This window comes from Triticum dicoccoides, chromosome 7A (genome assembly GCF_002162155.2).
Source record: "Triticum dicoccoides isolate Atlit2015 ecotype Zavitan chromosome 7A, WEW_v2.0, whole genome shotgun sequence".
Taxonomy (NCBI): domain Eukaryota; kingdom Viridiplantae; phylum Streptophyta; class Magnoliopsida; order Poales; family Poaceae; genus Triticum; species Triticum dicoccoides.
Window position 1 is genome coordinate 17,798,778 of NC_041392.1, and position 7,561 is coordinate 17,806,338.

The 7,561-nt window shown below is 43.8% G+C and overlaps 1 long non-coding RNA gene across 5 annotated transcripts; it reads left to right on the plus strand.

Moving 5' to 3' along the window:
• The first annotated feature begins 976 nt into the window (after positions 1-976).
• On the plus strand, positions 977-7,220 carry LOC119328337. Of its 5 annotated transcripts, none has more exons than XR_005158928.1 (7): positions 977-1,788; positions 1,984-2,066; positions 2,179-2,280; positions 2,377-2,443; positions 4,071-4,145; positions 4,663-4,830; positions 5,108-5,573. It is a non-coding gene; the product is annotated as an uncharacterized LOC119328337 (long non-coding RNA). The 5 variants fall into 5 exon arrangements; XR_005158929.1 differs by lacking the exon at positions 4,071-4,145 and having other exon boundaries at positions 977-1,479; positions 1,690-1,788; XR_005158930.1 differs by lacking the exon at positions 4,071-4,145 and having other exon boundaries at positions 977-1,479; positions 1,697-1,788.
• Positions 7,221-7,561: the final 341 nt, after the last annotated feature.

The following is a 7,561-nucleotide window of genomic DNA, read 5'->3' on the forward strand; positions in this document are numbered from 1 at the left end:
AGAGTTTGAAAATGGGACCTTTACCCTTTAGTCCCGGTTCGTGTCTCAAACCGGGACTAAAGGGCTCATTTGAACCGGGACTAATACCTTTAGCCTTACGAACCGGGACCAATGCCCCCATGGGTCCCGGTTCGTGACTGAACTGGGACTAATGGGCTTATCTGGCCCGAACGAAAGCCCTGTTTTCTACTCGTGAGAGGGAGCGTCAATGTCGGCCACTGCATCGTCGCCATTGGATCACTCTGGAATGTAGGCTTTGTTGTCTTTGGGAGAATTCAAGCACGCTTGATGTGCCAGCATGGACTGGTAGTCTAGATCATAATTCATGTGCTGAGTTGAATTAAGAAGTCCAGAATTTGTAAGGAGTCAAGATTAGGGATAGCCATGGAGAGATGTTTAAATTACAAGGAAGTCATGAGAGAATAATTCATTACTTCATAAGTATGAGTTACGCACGAGTTAACACCACAAGTTCCTACTGGTTATCCATCTGAAGAGTTTTGCTCAGTTTGTGCAAGTGTCCAAGTCGTGTAAGATGTGTAATGGTTCTAGCGAGTTTTCTGAGAAGCTCAAATACCTTTAAAGGTTGCTAATAACTTTAATTACTTTTTAAATATGCAATGTACTTTTTTCGGAAAAATTGTTAGTTGCATATTAACGTCACGAGAGAAGGGATATGATCAACCACGTCCTATGTGCCACGATAGACGAACTAGATAGTCAATAGGAGTCATTATTATTCATCTGACCTTTCACAATCAATTGTATTTATTTTTTCTAGATCGTTATACACACACATCCAACAAAATTAAACCCAATAAGGGTTGCGCTAATGGCGCCCCCTTGCTCGTTCCACATCACCACAGATACGACAAAATAAACACGTTGGCGATTGGGTGGGAGAGGAAAAAGGAAATCGGAGGGGTCACTCTAGAATCTACTATTTCATTTTCTCTTCCTGGCTTCCTACCCCACGCAACCTTCTCTTCTCTTCTCTCCTCTCCTCCTCTCCCCCAAAAACCGCCGCCGCCGCCTGCTACTCAAGGTGCCCAGCTCCGCCCGCGACTCAGCTCCCCTGCTCTTCCTGCGATTCTGCCCCTGCTCTGCCCGCATCTCCATAGCGCTGCTTCCGCTACGCCCCGCCATCTCCGCTCTGCTCTGCCCGTGGCGGCGCCTGTGACGTGCCGATATGGCGGCGCCGCGGCCGGTTCCGATCTGGAGAACCAGCAGGCGGTGGTGCATGGTCTGGGCGGCGCCAAACTGCGCGGCTCCGATTCTGCATTGACGCCTCCTTCCTCTGTCGCCCAGATACAAGGCGGCTCTCTCCTAGCCAACCTCCAGCCACGCCTCTTCCTCTCCTCTTTGACCGGCTCTCTTCTCCTCTGGAGAAGTAGCACGGGGCGGAGCTGCGCCTGATCCTCTGCCGACGGCGCACGTCTCAGCCCCAAGCCCAAGCTGTTTGAAGCAATTACTATTAAGGTTCAAATACGTGGATTTTCCTTTTAGTTTAAGAAGCATTTAACTTTTCTGTTTGAAGCAATTGCTATTAAGGTTCAAATACGTGAATTTTCCTTTTAGTTTAAGAAGCATTTAACTTTTCTGTTTGACTGTATATATGTGCTCTCACAATGTTTGCAAATGCACATGGTGTCCATTTTGCATCACTCCAATATTGATATCTTTTGTTAGTATTCAGAGATGATCTAGCAGATTGAGCGAGATGTAAAAAGCACTCACCCTGACGTGCATTTCTTCTGTGGAGACTCTTCTTTTGCAAAATCCAATCAGGTAAATATCCAGTATATAAGTATAGAGGGTGTTCAGCTAGGATACATGACTGATCAGTTGTGATTCTGACCAGGATTCTCTGAGAAATATATTAATTATCTTTGCCAAACTGAGTGCTGGGATGAAGTCATGTGTCTGCCACTTCCATATTTCCTTTAGGAGATTATATTGATATTTTTAGGGTCTTCATTTCAGGTTGGGGATGGAGGGCGGTAAAAGGAGCATGTTATCATAGCAGTGGCGGTGTCTCACCTTGGGTTACTCCATCGTCCTATAAGGTCGCTACCGCTGCAGAGTTCTTGACTGGGTTACTTGGTTCTTGATAGTTCGACGGGTAGATGGTGGAAATACTGGATCTTGATTTTTAATGTTGTTGGTGCTTGTATGTAGGTCACCGACAGACTATCAGATCTCTAGGAAGTGGTACCGGGTGGTGATGTCAGGGGGCCAAGGCCAGCTGCTGATGTGAAGAAGATGAACATGCAGGAGCAGGTGAGGAAACTTTGTAGTTTAATTGTACATCATTGATGATTGCTATGGTATATAGCATCGCAGATGAAGTTGTTTGCCTGTCACACCACTGTGCAGGTCAAGCCACTTACTGATCCCTCCATCTCATTCTACTCTGCTCACAAGGCGTTTGACTGATTGCATCGTATGTTCTTTTTTCACCATTTTCTCTTAATATCAATTGGAGTCTGACATTTTCCCTTCATATATATGGTGACTGATACAAGAGCATGCTAATTATCTTTTACTTATTTCCATTTGACGGTCTTGTCTAATTGGTTGATGGAGTAATAGTGTCATTTCTCTGTTTCTGATATCAATGTATCCAGTTTGATTTGCGATCACAAAATAGAACCATTGGGTTTAGATTGTGTACGGTGACTAACACCAACTGCAGCCCATCAACCATGATAGACCATCCGTGAATCCATCGAGATTTTTTCTAGCATCTGGACTCTGATAATAATTGTTATGCAATCTTGGACTCGCTAACCAGCGTTTTCAACCCGCATGTGTCAACCAAGCCCAACCGGAGAGCAACACAAACTTATATCAGGGCTTGGACCCTCTCTGCCCAAAAGACAAGCATGGTAGGAGGGGATACGCCCACCCTTATAAATCGTATTCTGCCTCCTACCACAAACGATGTGGGACTACACCCAACAAACGTGGACACATCGGACAAGTTCAGTGACCATAGATGGATTTCATTGTTCTAGCAATTGGAGCTATTCATGCCAATTAGTTTGATTGGTTTTCGCATAGAAAATGCAAATTACAAACATGACATTTTAGATTGTTTTTATATCATGAACGACTTGTGCTAGAACTATTTAATGATAAAATGTATAATGCACACTGAGAGTTATACACTAGGTGCAATCTATTGGCATGCACAAGCATAAAACTGCACACAGTTGTTGTTTTTAAAAGCGGTCAATGGCCTATTGGTATTAAACTTCTTAATAGAATAATATATAAGTCTAACAAAGCATATGGAATCAAGTTTGTATATTAGTTATTTCGGAAATATATTGCAAAACATTGTAGTGCTTATTTCATCGTTCTTTTCCTTTAGTAAGGTTTGTTCGAAAGGGAGCATTTCAGTGATGTGGTAAGAATCTCGCATGCTTAAACTTTTGAATCTCTCTTGATGTACACATGTCTTGGAAATGAAGGTAACAAAGCCACATATATACAAAATATAACTAGGAACTAACTTTTATTGAGCAATATGTATACACATGGCTCCCAAAAGACCGTATACATGCTTCAACATGGCACATAGGGTTGCTCATATTTACATGACTCGAGTGCTAGAATTGTTCACAGCTACACCATATGTGGTGGAATTAAATGATCAGAATAGTTGGCATGACATGTTTGGTGAAGAAATGATGGTGTCCGAGCCAGACATAACATTCCTCCTATACATAAGTAGTTTATCCCCATGTAGTAGGATCCAGTTTAGTTGCTAGGGGAGAATAGAAAAGTATGTGAGGAGAACAACAATGAAAAGCAGGGTAAAGGGCACCAGCGACCACAGAGAACAGTCGGAGGGAATGAGATGCATTGAGAAACTGAGTCAGCGAATTTGTTGAAACCATAGCCCATAGACAAAGCAACAAGGTAGCGAGTATATAATGCTTGGTGGCTCTTTTGACATTTCGTGCGACAAAGCTGGCGCGATTGGGCCTGGATGTGACGAAGTCCTTGCTAGAACCCATCCCTCTTGTCTCCTACTCACGTGATGTGGTTCTGCTTTTGGACAGAGTCATGGGCCAGTTGATGCGATTGGGCCTAGATGTGATGAGTTGTTCCATCTCTGATAGAAAACTATTGGCTAAGTAAGTGTACCATCAGCACTAGTACATTACTACCAGTAAAACATGTGAATTATGTCTTGTTACAAGATAGTGTCAACTGTGTTTATAGTCTCAAGTCACTCCAGTCAATAGCTAGTTATCCTTGTGAAATCAATTGTTGATACTCAATTTCTGTTTTTACTATTTGCTTCTTACATAAAGACTAATAATGTGAGTTTCACTAGTTACGCTAAGACTCTTTCTTAATTCCTGAGTGTTAATTGTGATGTTTACGGAGTGAACTACTTCCTGGGGATTGGCTTGTCTAAGGAAGATGTCTGCTCAATGATCTCTAGGTTGTCCCCACTTCTGGGTTATAGTATAGCTTGTTATGAAACCAAAGCTTCAGTTTCTGTATTGAACCATGAAGAAGCCTCTTAAAGTGATCATTACTCTGCTTACCCTCTTTATAATAAAGCAAAATGGTTAATTTCTGGACTTAGATCAAGAGTGGACCAAGTTACTCTGCCTGATTATACAACTTTATGCTTCAATCTAGATACGAGGAGGCTCTTCTACACATGTGAAGCCACTTCTCAAGTGTTCGGCATTCAAAACATTGTGCGGCTCAAGCGCCTCCTGGCTTCCTCCAGCTCTTCATCGATGGGTTTCGCTGCCGCTGTGACTGCTTCCACCCCTCCATCACCGCCGGCACCTACATAGTTAGGTACATCCTCGTGGGTTCTAGATTCTGGAGCTTCTTTTTATAGGTCTTCTGATTCTTCAGCGTTGTCTTCTCTTCGACCTGTTGATTCTCCTATTAATGTTCTCACTGCCGATGGCACACCCCTTCCTGTTGCTAGCCGAGCACTCTTTCTACTTCACTGTTTTCTGTTCCTAGTGTTTCTCATGTTCCCCATGTTACTATGAATCTCTTTTCTGCTGCCCAACTTACTGATTCTGGTTGTTGTATAATTCTTGATTTCGACTTTTGCTCTGTTCAGGATCTTCGCACCAAGGCTCTGGTTGGTGCTGGCCCTCGGTGCCGTAAGTCAGAGGGCCTTTGGGAGGTTGACCGGCTTTGTGTTCCTTCCACTGCCACCACTTCTTCCAGTTCTTATGTTCTTGCTGCCTCCTCTTCTGCGTCCTTGCAACAGTGGAATCATCGACTTGGTCACATCTTTAGCTCCCGCTAGTCATCGTTGGTGTGCCAGGGTGTCTTAGGGTCTATCTCTCTAGATGTTTCTTTACATTGTGATGGTTGTAGACTTGGAAAACCGACCCACTTATCTTATCCTACTAGTGAGTCGGTATCTCAGCGTCCTTTTGCCTTAGTTCATTCCAATGTATTGGGTCGTGCTCCCTTTGATTCAAAAGGTGGTCATCGCTACTATGTTCTGTTTATTGATGATTTCTCTCGCTACACTTGGCTTTACTTTACGAAATCTCGTAGCGAGGTTCTCTCTATATACAAACGAGCTACCATGGTTCACACCTAGTTTTCCACGCCTATTCGTACTTTTTGTGCTGACTCCGCTAGAGTATATCTCCCAGATGTTGCGTAGTTTTCTCGCGGAATAGGGTACTCTTGCCCAGTTCTCCTGTCCTGGTGCCCATGCTCAAAATGGTGTTGGGGAACGTAAGCATCGTCATCTGCTTGAGACGGCTCATGCGTTGATGATCGCCGCTTCGCTTCCACCCCACTTTTGGGCTAAGGCCGTTTCCGCATCCACCTATCATCAACATTCAGCCATCGACTGCCTTGCAGGGTGGTATTCCTATGGTGTGTCTCACTGGTCGTTGTCCTGACTACTCAGCTCTTCGTATGTTTGGATGTGTGTGCTATGTTTAAACTTCTGAATCTCTCTTGATGTACATAAGTTTTGGAAATGAAGATAACAAAACCACATATATACAAAATATAACTAGAAATCACATATATACAATACACATGGCTCCCAAAAGACTGTACACATGCTTCAACATGGCACATAGGGTTGCTCATATTTACATGACGTGAGTGCTAGAAATTTTCACAGCTACACCATATATGGTGGAATTAAATGATCAGAATAGTTGGCATGACATGTTTGGTGAAGAAATAATGGTGTCCGAGCCAGACATAACATTCCTCCTACATTTAAATAGTTTATCCCCATGTAGTAGGATCCAGTTTAGGTTCTAGGGGAGAATAGAAAAGTATGGGAGGAGACCAACAATGAAAAGCAGGGTAAAGGGCACCAGCGACCACAGAGAACAGTCCGAGGGAATGAGACGCATCGAGAAACCGAGTCAGCGAATTTGTTGAAACCATAGCCCATAGACAAAGGACGAAGGTAGCGAGTATATAATGCTTGGAGGCTCTTTTGACATTTCGTGCGTCAAAGTTGGCGCGATTGGGCCTAGATGTGACGAAGTCCTTGCTAGAACCCATCCCTCTTGTCTCCTACTCACGTGTCATGGTTCTGCTATTGGACAGAGTCGTGGGCCAGTTGGTGCGGTTGGGCCTAGATGTGATGAGTTCTTCCATCTCTGAGAGAAATCTATTGGCTAAGTAAGCGCACCATCAGCACTAGCACATTACTACCAGTAAATGTGAATTATGTCTTGTTACAAGATAGTGTCAACTCTGGTTATGGTCTCAAGTCACTCCAGTCAATAGCTAGTTACACTTGTGAAATCAATTGTTGATACTCAATTTCTGTTTTTACTATTTGCTTCCTACCTGAAGTCCAATAATGTGATTTTCACTAGTTACGCTAAGACTCTTTCTTAATTCCTGAGTGTTAATTGTAATGTTTACGGAGTGAATTACTTCCTGGGGATCGGCTTGTCTAAGGAAGATGTCTGCTCAATGATCTCTAGGTTGTCGCCACTTCTGGGTTATAGTATAGCTTGTTATGAAACAAAAGCTTTTGTTTATGTAATGAACCATGAAGAAGCCTCTTAAAGTGATTGTTACTCTGCTTACCCTCTTTACAATCAAGCAAAATGGTTAACTTCTGGACTTAGATCAAGAGTGGACCATGTTACTTACAGTTGTATGCTTCAATCTGGATAAGGGGAGGCTATTCTACACATGGGAAGCCACTTCTCAAGTGTTCAGCATTCAGAAGGTAATACATTAGTTACTGCATTAAACTGGAAGACATGGATTGATCATGTTTTTATTAACAAATTGTTAGAATACCAAATTTTCGTAATGGGGAATACATTTGCAATCAATGAAAGAAGCTTACAGTAGTACCTCAGGGTGGACACGGTCCGGGCGGGTCAGGTCCCTGACCAAGCCGCCATTTGGACCGGCCGCAGGAGGACTGGACCAGACCAGACCGAGCAGCGTGGCGGTCCCCTTTTCCTGCGCCGGACCGGCGGATGTAAAGCTTGGGCCGGACCGAGAGGACCGGCGGTGAGGTGGTGACCACGGCAGCGGCGACAGATGACTCCGGCGAGCTCCT